The sequence below is a fragment of the Pteropus medius genome, unplaced genomic scaffold (assembly GCF_902729225.1).
Source record: "Pteropus medius unplaced genomic scaffold, Ma_sr-lr_union100, whole genome shotgun sequence".
Classification (NCBI taxonomy): Eukaryota; Metazoa; Chordata; class Mammalia; order Chiroptera; family Pteropodidae; genus Pteropus; species Pteropus medius.
The window spans coordinates 3329837-3346296 of record NW_024349796.1 but is presented as its reverse complement, the minus strand read 5'-3'; the positions used below and the strand labels follow the sequence as shown (position 1 = coordinate 3346296).

At 46.1% G+C, this 16460-nt stretch overlaps 1 long non-coding RNA gene and 1 pseudogene across 1 annotated transcript; one reads left to right on the top strand and one right to left on the bottom strand.

Annotated features, from left to right (window-relative positions):
* The first annotated feature begins 1571 nt into the window (after window positions 1–1571).
* Window positions 1572–2842, top strand: LOC120619326 (uncharacterized). Its single transcript, XR_005657482.1, has 3 exons — window positions 1572–1683; window positions 2432–2602; window positions 2788–2842. It is a non-coding gene; the product is annotated as an uncharacterized LOC120619326 (long non-coding RNA).
* Window positions 2843–15399: 12557 nt separating this feature from the next.
* LOC120619394 (uncharacterized) lies at window positions 15400–15511 on the bottom strand (annotated as a pseudogene).
* Between the last annotated feature and the right edge of the window lie 949 nt (window positions 15512–16460).

The window sequence follows — 16460 nt, the reverse complement described above, 5'->3', positions numbered from 1 at the left end:
AAAAGTAGGAAACAATGGGGAAGCCAGTAAGGACAGCTGCACAGAGAACTCTGTCGTGCGCTGGATTGTGGGAGGAGAGAGCTAGCGGCATCACCGGCACAGGTCCTTTGCTAGAAAAAACCCCACACCTCCTTCCTTCCACTGCTGGCCTTGAGTTGCTCCCCCCGAGGGTCTGGGAACATCCCGCGGTCAGTGATAGGAGGGCCCAGGAAAGCAGGCGTCTGTCCTGGCGTTGTCCCTTGGCTCACCACCGGTCCCCGGGCCGGCCGGCGCCTCCTCCGGCTTCCACGCTGCCTTCCCAGCCCTTCTCCCCGTCAGGCCAGAGGGCACAGCAACCTACTGAAGCTGTTACTTGTGGCGCTTGGCTACTGGTTCCAGTGGAGTCTCCCCTTAAAGAATCTTGGCAATGGTTATAGCCTCTAGTTTCTGTTTTTAGAAACAGCAAAACAACATGAAAGGACAGTGTCTCTCTGATAAGGAGCCACCTGATAAACATCGGCTTCCTACTGTTGCAGCTGCGGTCAGGGGGCCCTTCTCACCGCCCGAGTCAGCACGGGCGCTTGGGGTCACACCCGCCTCTGCGACAGCAGCTTCTCCACACCGTGTCCCCTTCGCCAGCCCTGCCTAGGCTCCCTGCTACCTCATGGTCCAAATCAGAATATATCAATAAGTGTGCTATGAATGTGTATGTATATATAATGCATATATATCTACATAAGCTGATATATACATTGTATATGTATTATGCATATAGACGCGTGTATGTGTGCATATGTGTGCATATGTATATACACACACATATATATGTGTATGTGCTCAGGTATATAAATACGTACCTATATCTGTGTATATATGCGCACACGTACCTACCCTTTCTAGTGTTCGCAATGCACTCAATCTTTCCCTGTTTTACTCTCACGCCAACCGTGAAGCAGGAATAGGTCATTCTACAGACGAAGAACTGAGGGCAGGAGACGTCTGTCAGCGGCCCAGCGAAGGAGTCCAGCGCATCCTTGCCCCAAGGACAGGGCTCCAGTCTGTGCGGGCCCTTAGCCTTTATCAGCTCCGTCGGCCATGGGACGGGCAGACCTGGCCTGGGTCCCCTTTAAGGTGAACCGATGTGGCCGAGCTCTTGCTCCAAACCTAAACTTTTTTCCTTCCTATTCTCTAATGTTATCAAAACAAACAGAAATCATGGTTTACGGTGCATGAGGCTGAACTTGACTTAATGTAGAGACCACACGGATGCCTCAGGAATCCATCGTGTTTAACCGAGTGCAGGCTGTGGACCACGTTTGGAGAAGGGCCTGAGCCTGCGAGGGCCAGGGTTCACCCACAGTTCACAGGGCAGAAGTGAGTGAGTCACTGGTCGGTGGCACAGCCAGGGCTGGATCACCCTGCGGCTCCCTTCCTTAAATGGACAGAGATTCCAACTGCTGCGTGAATAACAAAGACCGTAATGTCCCACTCGCCAATGGGGAGCAGGCCGCCAGCAAAGGACCCGCAGCAGCTGTTTTTTTCCAGAGTGCTGAAGGCTGCAATCCTAGCCCCCCTCAGCTGTCACACTCAAACCTTGTGGGGTTCGGCAGAGAGCACAGATGGCCCAGGGCCATGGGTCCCACCCCCGGAAAACTGCAAGGGGGATTTGTGTTCTGCGGACAGGGCTCCCCCACCGTGCCAGCGGTAAGCCCCTTGCCCAGGGAAACATCGCTCTTTTAGTTGAAGACAAATAGCATCAGTTGGCAATGCTTTGGGCATTGGAACTTCGCTACGAAAGCACAGGATAAATCTTATCTTTTCCCTTTAACGCCTTATCGACCCCTCACTTTCTCTTTCCTGCCTTTTCGTTCTTATTCTGCATTTGTCTTTTGGAGCACTGGCTCAGTGTCGGATAATTATTAAGTGTTAAATGTATTAAGTAGTCATCACGCAATGTGCCGCTTTGTTAATTAAGCCACAGCAGAGGAATACAGAAGATCCCCCCCATCCTGACTTCTCGTTCTTTCCTTCGAAAAGTGTAAGTCTGTGAAACACTAAGCTTTCACATTCATTATCATCACCTATAAAAGCTCATCGTTCTTATGACAAGGAGCAAAGATCAATGGGAGAGCAGAAAGAACGCCATGAAGGGGTTTGGGATCAGAATAGCGTAGAGGCTGAGAACGCGAGTTGGCAGAGCCTCCCGTGCCAACTCTGTCGCTTTCTTGTGGGGCCCTGGGCAGGTCCTCAAGCAATCTGAACCCCGATTTGCTCTTCCGTGAAATGGGAACCATAATACTGACCCTCCCGGGGCCACCGTGAGGATTACAGGAGGAAACACGGACTGCTTCACGGCAGCCCCCGCTGTGCGCGCGCGAGCCTCGCCCCGTTGCTGTCTTTCCCCTCTAAAGTAATGACATTTTCTGACTCTGTGCAAACATCATTCGGACAGGCTTTGGCAGATCATTTAAGGCAAGCTGGATGCCCAGAGGAATTTGCTGCAATCCTAAGGCCTCTCTCCACGTTAATGGGACCGATTGTGTGGAAGCTGATGGAGTCGCTGGTTGCTGGCCAGAATGCGGAGGCATGAAGACCCCTTTCATGCTGTGAATGACTGGGTTTGGTGAGCTTCTTTGATGAGCTTCTTTGTCCATATTCAATGGGGTCAGTGTCCCTTCCCTAGAATGGGAATGGGGTCAGTGTCCCTTCCCTAGAAATACCGCACCCACGTCTTCGCCTCTTAAAGAGGCCGCTTTGTTGTTGTTGCTTTATCTAAACTTTCTTTAAATTGACCTCCTTTCTCCACAGTGTATGCTAAAATTCTGGGCCCCGACCAAATGTTTCTGAAAGAAGCCCTAATGCCTTTGGTTAAATGCCAAATAAACAACTCTCCCGCTGGGAGGGGACCCTCTTCTGACATCTCCAAAGCCCTGCGGAGCATGGGGCACGCTGATCACTGTGCTCTCTGCAGAGGGAAAAAGTCGCAGGGCCTCTCCCCAGAGGAGAGAGCAAGCGCAGTGCCTGCCCTGCCACGTTCCAGCTGCGTCTCCTGCTCTTTGTCTGTCTGCCCTGCAAGGCACTCCTGTCCTCTGGCTCAGCCACTGGTCCAGGATCAACAAACATGTTGACTTACAGTAAGTCCTCCTGGCTCCCCAGTTCCCTGCTCCCGCCCAGTGCTGAGAGCTATTACATGGAATTTAAAGGTGGCTGAGAACCCAGCAGAGCTATTGTGGTTTGAACCTAGCAAGCATGACCTGACGCTCCACCAGGCTTGTTGGGTTTCAGGGGCTAAAACTGTCCAATGTGCTCATAGTTATTTCTTGACACATATTTCACCCTCTAGAATGGCCTCGCAAATAAGGATTGTGGGCATTATGACCCCATTTTGAAGATGAACTAGAGAACGAAAGAGGAATCTGGAAGAATACAAACCGAAACAGTAACAAAAGTTAACTCTCCATTGAAGAGTTATAGTTCATTTAATTTCATTTTCTTCTGCTTAGCCGTATTTTCTAAATTTTCCCTCATGGTCATGTTTCATTCTTGTAATAAAAAAAGATAGAAATTTATGTTTTTAAGTAAACATTACTAAAACAGTAGCCCATAAAATACATCATTCTTTCCTCTGGGATGAGCCAAAAGCTGACAGTTTTCCTTTTTTTTCAGGTATAAATCATTATTTGCTCTGCGTGAGATGGTGAGTGCTATTTACAAGACTATTTTAAACTAACAAGCTTATTTTGGAAGGTTATGATAGACTTAGTGGGAATTACAGGATTTGAATTGGGCAATGTCTTGGATGCGGTGCCTGTTTTGATGGACAAGAGAAGAAATGAATAGGTGTCTCGTTGGCTGAAAGGAAGCGGAATCAAGACTCTAGGTTTGCAGTGGATTGAAGTAATTACCGTCTTGATGTGTCAATTAAAATCCCAGCACCCCCTGGGAGAGGCTAAGCACGAATCATATCTCTTTTCACTTCTTTTCCTACGACTGTTTAGTTGAGGAAAGAGTTTGGCAGAGTATGACGCTTAAACTTAGCTCTCACCAGTGTATGCTGAGGTTTTCCTTGGTGAGGGGCTAATTTAGTTTTTAGAACAACAAAGCAGAGTTTGTACCATAAATGAGAGGCCTGAGATGACTTTGAGTCAAAGCCGAAGCTCTGGGCTTAGGTGTCCGGAATGCACTGAAGCCCGGAGAAGGTAGAGGGCGCTGTGGTCGGGGTTCGCACTTGTTCCCCACGTCCACGGGCAGGGAGGTGCCTATTCCTTCAACTCTGCTGCTTTCTCTCTGTGTCCACGCATGACGGGACTTGCTGATGCAGTGTTCGGCCGAGTGTTTTCTGTGGGCCTCCCCTGTACCCCAGGGAGATGCGGGCGTGCCAGCGCCGAGGGCCTGGGCGCACAGGCTCAGGTGCTGCCCGGTGGCCGGCACTGAGGCTGGACCCGGGGCGCCGCCTCTCCACAGCGGACAGAAGGCTTGACCGGCCCTGGCTCTGGAAAGTCTTAGGAAGTGTTGGAAGAATTTGGCAAAGATCGGCCAGCTCCAGAGAATCAGTGCTTCCTCACCCGCTTGAATTTGGTGGAGACTCCATAAATCCCGAGGCTGCTGCCGGGATTATAAATAGATTTCTAGAATATCCCAAGGCTAACCTAAGGGAGAACTGCTGGAAAACTGCTCTCAGGGTGGCTAGGAAGGGAGCTTTTGATGTTTACACAGGAAGTGATCTGTTTCCTCTGTGTGCAAAGCACACGCGAATCACGTGTCTGCTCCGTGTTATAAATGGTTCTGTGCGCAGAGCCAACGGGAGGCTTGGGATGTACCACGTGCAGAAGAGTCGTAACTCTGGTACCTGTAGCGAGGGGAGAACTGTTAGTTGTCAGGCGCTCTTCACCCTGGAAATGGGATCAAAGGGAAAGTGGGTTCCAGTATCGGACCGGACGTGGCGCATTGGTGGGGCTTTAGTTGGATGTGGAAACGTTTGGGAAGCAGATGGAGGCACAAAAAACCGAGCCGATCTACTGTGAGTTATTCCATGAAACCAAAAGCAGTAAAACGGGGAATTTTAAAAATCGTATTACTGATCGAGTAATGTCATCTTTGAGTTTAGAAAGGTCTTTACAAATCATCTAGTCTTGTTGTCTATTGATTGCTTTAATCCTCTCTAGAACTTTCCCGCTGGCCTTCCTGCACTCCGGTCTCAACTGGCGAGCTTTCTCAGTGTTACAGAATTTTCCCTTTTTGATTCATCTTCAAAGATCATGGTATCTTTTACTCCTAGAATTAACTTTCTCTGGCCTTTTTATCATAAATGATTTTTTTTTTAATCAGTCAGATGTTTAGAGAAAACTTTTATTGAACATTTAATTACCTGGCTTGGGTATCCATCGTTTTACCACTGGAGAATCTGGAAATAGGGTTCGTCTAGATTCCGTAAGAGAAACTTTGGGTTAATTGGAAGACAAAAGGAAAAAACTGGCTTAGCGCACAGCAGCTGCCTCCTCTGATCTCCAAGTTTTCTACCACCCTTGGACTTTCTCGTTCTTAGGGAAGCCAGCAGCACCTGGGCGTGGATCTTGGGCACACCACCTACCAGCAGAGAGATATTGGGCAGGTTACTTAACCCCTCCCACTGAATGGAGACTCAAATGGTATCATCTCATAGGGTCATTGGGAAGGTTGAATGTGAAATGCTTAAATAGTCTCTGCCTCGTACTAAGTTTTAATCAATATTAGCTCTTATCATTACTGTCTCAGGCACACCCATCCACACAAAGAGCAGTCTCCACTAGGGGAGTGAATGAGGAAAGATGGCAGAAGCAGTCCTTGTCTCATCTAATGACAAAGAAAGGAAATGACTAGAATCAGTGAGGTCTGAATGCAGTGGGGAGGAAGCTTCAGCACTGAGCCAAGAGTCAGTCCGCTCACAGTTTTCCATGGGAGAGAATTACGGGAAGACGTGGCTTCCGGCATTTAGAAGTGAGAATGTTTTCTTCCTCATTGTGAAGCTTATTTTAAATAATTTGGCTAATTAGGTGATGATTAAATTACCCTGCTCCCATATGTTTGTGCTTTCTTCTATGCAGAATATATCTGCCTTAAAAGTTGAAGGTAATTATGTGTTTGTGAAGGCATTCTTTCGTACTTCGCACATAGTAAGTGCTCAAGTGTATTGAATGGTAAATTACTTTGTAAAGCTGACAACGGTTAACATATTTGAGCACTTACTACGTGCTGCATGTAATTATCACTTAATTCTATAAAGTTGGTACTATTATTATTCCCAATTAACTCTTGAAGAAACTGAAGTCTAGAGATTGATGAATCCTTGGTATCGTCAAGATCACTGTCATTTCTTTGTTTGCATATTTGAATTTTTGTTGTTGGGTATTTTTAGACTAGAACGCACCTGCAGGAGAAATGATAGAAATGACTTTCAATGGATCTCAGAATAGACCAGGCTGCTAAAGAATCAGGAGGGATGCATATGGCTGAGCTGAAGATAGGAACCATGGAAATTCTGTGGTGACTCTCGGAAGAGGAGAGAGAATGAGGAAGAGTGAGCCGAAGCCACCTGTGAGGCAGACTCACAGAGAGCCCTTGGGCAGAACAATTACAGAGAAGCCTGAAGGATGCTGGCTTTCCCTTCACCTAAGACAACATTGGCTCATTATGCACTGTCTCACTTAAGTTATCTCTAACTATTATAACACTTCCGCAAGGTAGGCATTACTATTTCCGTTTTGCAGATGGAGAAACAGAAGCCCACCAAGGCTAAATAATAAACCTGAGGTTATACTATTAGATCTAGGGCTCGAACGGAGGTCTGTCTGATTTTAGTCTGTCGCTCCCTCCTTTTCTCATTTCTTTAAAATTCTCAGTCCCTTTTCAAGATGCAGCCCTAATACCATTTCGTCTGCGAAGCCTTAATAGAAGTCCTCGGATAATTGCGCAGTCCTCTATAATCTTGTAATACTCCATACACACTTACAAAAACAGTATTTATTAAAGGTATTCTAAGTGTATGTCCGCATGGCTGTGCTGCTCCCCCAGGATGGGTTTCATAAAGAGAGGAAGGGGTTATATCTTTATACATCTTTGTAATAATATCTTTCCTCTCCTCCATTTTCTAACTAATCTCTCCACATTGCTTGTCATGTAATATACCCTTAATAAATTATTATTGAATTAATGAATAAATTAATTAATGTTAAGGAGCTCATTTGTGAAGCTGTGAACTTCCTCCTCTTTGCCAGATTATTGATTCTGCCTCTAAGTATGTTCCTTGTCTGCAGCCCACACTAACGTGATGAGCTCTAACCAGATGGCTAGCCATGGAGGCGTCCATCCTTGGAACCCAAAGCCTGCTTCCCCAGCCAGTGTGCTGGAAATGCTCAGAGCCCAAACCAGGCCCTGGGCTACCTGCTCTGTGGCCCCCACAGCAGCAGCAGCAGCTCCAAATCTAAGGACCGTGTGAATCTCTGGATTAACCCTTCAGGGTCTGACCTTGGCAGTGGAAGTCCTTAGCTTTCCCAATCCAAACCCATTTTAAAGCATTTGCTGAGTCACCTCATATCAACATTATTCGGTGCAGACATGCTTTAAGTGCAGTGGTTGCTCTGACAGATCAACTTTTTCCAAATGCGTGCTATAGCCAAACATCCAAGCCCCAACACTAATCTGAAGTTTATGTTTTAATATAAGCAGAATCACTAAACCTCTCAGAGGTTCACCTACATTTCCTTTCAATCATTGTCTGCTCTCTCTGTCAGTCTTTGACTTACCTTCTTTTAGATTCCATCCACCTTTCCTCCTTCAAAACACGATGGGGCTTGATTCCAGAACTGTTGTCTAAAAATGAGATGGTTGGATAATGAACTGAGCAAGCCTCTGTCATTGAAAGAGTTACTACTCCTTCCCCTGTGACTGATCAAAGCTGAGCTGCCACCCAGGTGCAGACAGCGACATGTCTACACAATCACAACAGTGCAACTCGGGCACCCTGAGTCCTGAAGAGGCGTTGTCACCAATGTTTTGGCCATAATATGCAATGGCAATAAGTCATTTAATTTTCATTCTCAGAGTTGTTCTACAAGGAACATAGTCTCCTCACTAGAGTGACCATCTGTTTTGGTTTACGCCATTGTTCCAGTGTCGTCCTGTCCAGATTTGCATTTTTCTCAGACAGAAGTGTCCAGGTTTGGAAGACGTAAGTTACCTTCCTCCTTGCTGTCTCTTCCTCTAGCCCCAGCCCACTCATAGGACACGTGAGCCCTTGTCTAGCTATGCACTGACTACAGCCAGGGAGTGCATTGTACTGTGCCTCTGGGCATGGGAAGAAACCCAGCCAACAAAGGGCAGGCAATTCGGCAGATGTGGGCAAACAAATGGGAATCGATCTCGTCAAGTCAAGCCAACCCAGGCCCAGGCCCAGGCAGGGTAGGCTGCTGTTGGGGGATTATGGGAGAAGATTCACCCAAAGGTGGGGACGGCTCACCACAGAGGCACTGCGTGAGTCTAGGAGCTTACGGGAGATAGTGTTTTTTTTTTTCTGGCTGAAGACATTATGTAAATGCCTATGGAAGAACCATTAACTGATTAACAGATGAGTATGAATTAGCTTGTATGATTAAGTGATTAATACCTATTGTGAACTAGCAGAGCCTGAAGACAATAGAGTCTGATGAAATGAGACTAAATATTTTGCCTATGCCATTACGAGGTTTTTAGGTCGATGTGTGGCATCTCATTTGGATGTGATTTCTTCTATTATTTTGTCGCAGGGAAAGAAGAAATGATTCAGGGTGTGAGAAACCAATCTTTAGCGAACCTCAATATGTTTTACCCACCATCACAGTAGCCCCGTGAGGAAGCAGCTGCCGTCGCCACTTTCCAGATGAAGAGATCGGGCTTGGAGAAAACTGTCCAAGATGACAAGAAAATTGTCCTAGGTGGCTGAACCAGGACTGACAGCCGAGACAGACCCACATCCCATCACCTCTTCATGGGGCCAGCTTTCCACGGATGATGAGAAATTTAAAGGAAAATTGTGGCTCATTCTTGAAAGAGTTGTAAGAATTGATGATTGTGAACATGATAGAAGGAAAATGTGAAGTTGGTGATAGTGATGACCATTTTAAATGTTACATGACAGGTACCCTGCTAAGCCTTTTACGTTATTATTATTTTTTAAATCTTTATAAAATGCCTATGAATTAGATGCTCTGAATCTCTCTTTTTACACATGAGAAAATCAAGACAGTAACTGAGTGGTTGTGCCAGAATTCGAACTCGGCTCTCTCTGATGACGAAGCCTGTGTTCCTGGCCCTTGCACTCACTGACCCCTGGTCTGCAGGATTCGGACCCAGAGACAGACAAAAACTCCCAACTGAAAGAGAAGTGACAAACTCTGGGGACAGAGCTGGAGCTAGAACTTATTGTCCTCCAAAAGCATTTTAACCCCAAAAGAAAAATCCTGAGTAATATAATACTAAAAAATAGTCTAGCAGTAATATAATAAAGTAATTAAATATTAGCTAGAAAAGTATAGAGTTAGATCTAGAAATACATTTTTTTCTTAAATTTTTTCTCTATTTTTGTAAATAAAGATTGACAGTCACACTTAGCTAATTTAATTAATTACTATTACGATAGGAAAATAATAATGAAACCTATTAAGGTCTATTACAGGGAGAGATTGACAATCAATGATTTGAGACCTCTGGGTGCTTAGGAATAGGAGGAATCTACCAAAAGAAATTCATGATTAGGCTAGAGTGCCGAAATAAAATTTTTTATTTCCAAAATTTCCTAGAGATAGAGCTTAAACCAAATCTGGATTATTTTATTTGGGAAAAGCCAATCAAATACATGAATAGAAAATGGAATAGTATTAACTCTGCTTAAGTGAGGACAAAAATTGATCTTGCTCAACGGAACAGAATAGAAAGCCCAGAAATAAACCCAGGCTTTACGGGCAATTAATTTATGACAAAGGAAGCAAGAATATACAATGGGGCAAAAGACAGCCTCTTCAATAAATGGTATTGGGAAAACTGGACAATTACATGCAAAAGAATGAAACTGGACCATTTTCTTATACCATATACCAAAATAAACTCAAATGGATTAAAGACTTAAATGTAAAACCCAAAGCTGTAAAACTCCCAGATGAAAACATATGCAGTAAACTCTTTGACGTGGGTCTTAATATTTTTTTTCGATAGGTCTCCTTAGGCAAGGGCAACAAAAGCAAAAATGTACCAATGAGACTACATCAAACTAAAAGGCTTTCGCACAGAGAAAGAAACCATCAACAAAACAAAAAGGTAACCTACTATGGAAGAAGATATTTGCAAATGATATAGCCGATAAGAGGTTGGTATCCAAAACACACGAAGAACTTATAAAACTCAATATCAAAAAAACAAACAAGCTGATCATAAAATGAGCAGAAGACCTGAATAGATATTTTTCCAAAGAAGACAAACAGATGGCCAACAGGCACATAAAAAGATGCTCAACATCACTAATCATCAGGAAAACGCAAATCAAAACCACAATGGAATATCACCTCACACCTGTCAAAATGACTATTATAAAAAGACAAAAAATAACAAGTGTTGGCAAGGATGTGGAGAAAAGGAAACTCTTGTATACTGTTGGTAGGATTGTAATTTGGTGCAGCCACCATGAAAAACAGTATGGAAGTTCCTCAAATAATTAAAAATAGAATTACCACACGATGCAGCAATTCTACTTCTAGGTATTTATCCAAAGAACATGAAAACACTAATTTGAAAAGATATAGTCACCCTTATGTTTATTGCGGCATTATCTACAATATACAAGATATAGAAGTAACCTAAGTGTTCATCAATAGATAAATGGATAAGAAGAGGTGGTACTTATATACAATGAAATATTACTCAGCCATAAAATAATAAAATCTTGCCATAGTACCTAGAGGGCATTATGCTAATGAAATAAGTCAGACAGAGAAAGACAAATACTGCATAATTTCACTTATTTGTGAAATCTGAAAAGCAAAACAAATGAACAAACTAAACAAAATAAAAACAGATTTATAGATACAAAAAATTAACTGGGGTTGCCAGAGGAGAGGAGAGTAGGGGGAAGGGCAAACTCGGTGATGGGGAGTGAGAGGTACAAACTTCCGGCTATAAAATGAATAAGTCACGGGGAGTTAATGTGCAGCGTAGAGGATACAGCCAGTACCATCGTAATAACCTCGTATGGTGACAGATGGGTACTAGATTTATCTAGGGGTGATCGTTTCGTAATGTCTAAAAGTATCGAATCACCACGTCGTACACCTGAAACGAATATACTATTGTATGTCGACAACAATTCAATAAAAAAAGATATAGCTCCCAAAAAAGGAGATTGTAAGAAAAAAAAGATTGATCTGGAGGGCTTTGTCGTCAGCACATCAGCGTTGACAAAATCATGAGGCGGGGAATCGGTCCTTTCGTGCTCCCCGTTCCGCTTCTCCGCATCCCCTTTCTGAGGTTCCCGCTCACTCCGCTGCTCCTGGAGATGCCAAAACTTACATGTGGGAAGATGCGGCCCTTGCATCAGGCTTCTTCCTCCTTCATCAGACAGCGAACCTTTGTTGAGGGGACAGTTTTCAAGTGAATTCATCAGATAAACACATCCATGGAGGAACTTAGCAAGTTTCTTAAACATTAAAATAAGAGGCGCTTCGACCATCGGCCGTGCTACTAATGCTGAGCATTTTACAGACAAGGGCAAGGTGGAAAGGGGCAGTTTAGGGGTGCTGCTCTGTGTAGACCCCCGAGGTCCCCGGGGAGGGACTTCGCAGCCGGACCCGCGCCAGGGAGCAGAGGAGAGAGCACGGCACAGTGCAGCTCAGCTGCTGGAGTCGGTCCCCACCAGGCTCCCCATGGGTACCAGCCTCTCACCGGCCACGAGTCCCATTGCTGATCTTAGCCTTCTTTCCCTGAGAATTTGTGTCAGAATCCTGTTTGGATCAGGACCCAAAGGAGAAATCCCTTTCATTTGCCCCGAAGCCCTGAGCTTCTTGAAGGCAGAACACCTGGTCCCCCATGCAGAGCCAGCACCCTGCTCCTACAGATGTTGATTAATGCCACCAACACTAGTGAAAAGTCATCTGTCCCCAACTAGCGGCTCAACCCTATTATCTGAGTAACCCTATGATCCAGCCATAAAATAACAAAATCTTGCCATAATACCTAGAGGGCACCCCAGCTGACCCTGAGGTGTCTCTCTGTCATGCTGTGATTTTCCCTCCCATCCTTAATGTCCTGTCTCTGATTTTTACGTGTGTTCCTATATATTTTCACAATTTATCACATATTTATGAAACCCATGTGTGAAATAAGTCAGTGTGTAAATAAACCAATAAAGTGCTCAGATTTGTACAATCATCAAGCTATTAGCAGGCTGTATTTAAAGCCCTCCTCTAAGAAGCATGACAATATTATGACAGATCGCTTGCTACCTAGGTCCTCAGAATGATCTTTTGCTGACTTCCTCTTTGTAACATTGTGTTTACATAATGTTACTTTGCAACATTAGAATAAGAGACCATCTAGATGCGTGTGTGGTACCTACACTTTACCCTGAAATTCCCATCTATCTGGTGCTTATTTTCTACACCTAATGCCTTAGGAAATCTCTACTGAGATCCCCTGACTCATGTCAGTGCTCTGAATACCACAAATGCATTCGTACTTTGGATTTTTAAATATTTGCAAATAAGGTTGAAAGATTGCTTATCCCAAGGGACAGGGCATCACTTCTGCGGAAAACTAGGGCACGACAGCACTAGGGGACCTGGTCCCCAGGTCCCTGGAGCAGGAGAGCAGGTAAATCAGAGCCCGGTCTGTGCCCAGTGTTGGCCACGCTGCCCCTGTCACTGGGGCTGGGAAGCAGCTGAAGCCAGGTGGGCGAGGAGCAGAGCGGCTGAGCTCTCTCTGAGGTGGCCAGATGGCAGGGAGCTGCCTGCTGGGCACGAGAATGGCCAGCCCAGGCATGGGCACTTTTTGCTGGAATTTGCTCTCCGTTATCAGGGCGCCAGGTGACATGGGTCATCTTCCGCTCCAAGCCAAGTTACAGGACAACGGGAGAAATCTACCACCTGGCAGAGACACCTCGGTGAACAGCCCTCACATGGGCCGAGCTGCAAGTCGATGCTCAGAAAACAAAACTCTTTCTCGTCTGGTCCTAAAGAGCTCCTCCTGTCCAGCCCTGTGCAGGAGCCCAGCCACCTGCTGGCCTTTGAGGGCTGAACCTGAAGTTCATTTACTAGCCAAATCTTCCAGCTGACCCTGAGGTGTCTCACTGTCATGCTGTGACCCTCATTCCATGCCCCCCACGCCCAGCTCGGGCCCTCACCCCCACCATCTGTTTTCTTGTGTGCTGCTTATTAAAGGAATGTGGGTCGTAATGGATTTAGCGGGGGTTGAACTAAACGACTTTACAAAGAAAGACAGTTTTATATAAAAATGATGGCCCAGAAAAGAGCAGGGCGGGTGTGGAGGGAGGAGGGAGCAGAACCTTCCGACAGCGGCTACAAGCTCTTCTGGCGGGAATCAGCTCAGTGGCTGGAACAAAAAAAGGAAGAAGTCCAGGAGGATCTGCCTTCCAGCCCTTTCCAGCCGCACCAAGAGCCTTGAACTTCTCAGTGACTGGCGGGTGCTGCAGACAGCATCAGGATCAGAACTGACGAGGACCTTACAGTTACTTGGGCTGAACCCACCCTGCAGGAGTTCAGGCACCAGCGAGTGCTACGGTTTATGATGGGATTGCCACCTGCAGATTTTGTTAAGGTTTATTAACATTTGCCTACATTTTGGGATCCCTCTTCCCCTCCCGTCCCTGCCAATAATTTGAGAAAGCCTCTGTGATATGCAAATCACGGTAGAGAAAAAGGATGGGCAAGTCCCCATAGAGGGAATTGTGAATTTCATCTGATCTGCACTTCAAATTATAGGCAACAGACCTTCGAAAACGAGGTGGGGAATCTGGCTTAGGATAAAGAGTTGATTCTTAGTCCTGTGACACCATTCCTTTGTTTTCACACACACACACACACACACACACACACACAAAAACACTTTAGGCCCTGGAGAATAGGTGCTGACTCAGGGCATGAGGCAGAACGACCTTAGAGATGCTGGGTCAATCCAGGAATACTAAAAAATGGGGACACCTGAGTGACCCCCTGGGTATTGTCCCACTGGGGCCAGGGAGAGTTCTCACGTGGTGATGGGAGAGGACCCCTGGGAGATGCCGGAGCCGCATGAGCCTGAGCCCTTCTTGCTAAGGAGGGCTCGAGGTGTGTGTGTGTGTGTGTGGTGGCGGGGTTGGAGGTGGCCAGACTCTGACCCCAGTGAGGTGCCAGCAGGTGGGCGAGAATGGGCAGAGAGGCCCTGTGTGCAAGCTGAAGGACAGATGCACAGACAAGGCGGGATGAGGGTGAAGACAGGGCCGGCCAGGTGACAGCCTTGGAGAATGTTCTCTGGCCAAGCAGCTTCTGTTAGAGCTCAGAGCCCCGCCCCAGGTCATGTCAGGCAGTCTGACAATTACCGGGAAACTTGGGGTGCAAGCTGCTGGTTGGAGGATCACATTTGGAGCAACGGGGAACTCAGTAACCTCTTTGGGCCCCTCGGGGCCTGAGGTTGGACGCCCTGGTCTGTGCGTTCTCCGAGAGATAAGCCCAGAATCCTCACACAGCGTTTCAAACACGTGGAGGCTCCAGGAAGGTTGCCCAGGAGAAAAAACCCAAGCTGGGCAGAGCCACAGTTCAGACCCGGAGCCAGGTGACCCCTGGGAGGCTGTGGCTTCACAGGCAGCACGGGTGCTCCGAGCATAACCCGACACGAGATGGGGAGTGGGGCCGGGGAGGCTGCCCCTGGTGTCTCAGCCGGGGTCTCCGCCCATCTTTCTTCCTCCACTCGGCTTCCTCAAAGCCGCCCCAGCTTTCTGGGTTCCTTATCTCTTTCTTCCCTCTTCCCTATGAAAACCTCTTCTCCTATAAGTAATTTTACACATTCCTTTGTACTGGGGTGCGCATGATGGAGAGTCTTACACACTGCAGAAGGGTTGATATTTTAAGAATGGTGAAACCTTGACCCGAAGGTAGGAAATCCTGGGAGGGTCAAATGAAAAGACCCAAACACGGGTCCCTGGTACGTACAGCTTAGCACACGCGATCCGACGTATGCATTTCGGCCTGATTCGTGGGGGTCTTCCCAATGTTATGGGAAAGAACGCCCAGACATTTTTTTTTTTTTTTTTTTTAGGTAAGGCAACCCTTGGTTGATCTCACAGATTGCAAGGATTTTGTCAGCTTACAATCCCTTATTATTATTTTTAGTTTTTAAATTTTACTTTTACTTTATTATTTTTTTTTACGCCTACAGCACCTGGGCTTCCTAGGTGGTCTCCCATCCAAGTGCTAACCAGGCCCAACCCTGCTTAGCTTCCGACAGGCTCGGGCTTGTTCTGGGTGGCATGGCCGTAGACCAGACATGTTTGAGGCGTGGTCATGTTGGTGGTGGTGGAAGAAACACTCGTCTGGCAGTCAGACTACCTCCCTCCTAGGGTCTTGCTTTCCATCTATAAAGTAAGCAACCTGGCCCAGGTATGTGACATTTCAGAACTTCCCTGTTCTCGAAGCGAACAATCTTCCTTATCACATAGGATCCACCATCCTCAACCAGGAGAAGCAGCTAAGAACCCTGGGTACCAATCAGAAGCCATCCGGACACAGATCCCGTCAGAATGGACCCTAAAAGAGTCCTAGCCTTTCGAAGTAATATTGACACGACACTCACACCTGGTGGTCTCTTTCGAAAAGAACGGGGAAGAGTGAGTGAGAGTAAAAGTGGGTGATGGGGAAATCACCTGGGTGGCTCCTAGCACCGACCGCAGGCCAGGACCAGCCTGGAAGGCTGGCATCTGTGATGTTAAGCTTAAAACCTGATCCCTTCCCCGGGAACAGAATGGGGTACAGATCCCGGGAAACCAGGCTGAACAGAAATTAGCCGTCACCAGCTGCTGCCGTAATTACATTGAAATTCAGTTAAACTGATTTCTTGCACTTGATAAAAGCAGTTGTCTTTCCAAATTATCCTCAGACACAATAAAAATACACTATTCCAAACACAATATAGACACACCACGGCCAGGTTAAAAAGGCCTTTCTCTCTAGGTCTCTCTGTCACTCTGTTTTGCTTGTCCCTTCGCTGGGACACAGTATTTTGTCAAGGGCTCAGAAAGCTGAATTGCCCTATTAGCATAAGATTCTGTGACTCATTGACTCACAGATTGTAAATCAGACTAACATTGGATTTTAATTAATTATATTAATTTTAAGGGGAAACAACACAACTGAAAAGTCTGCAGTGCTTCATTTACTGAGAAACTCTGAAATGTCTTTTATTTTTAGCAAGAGCCATAAAAACATCTCATA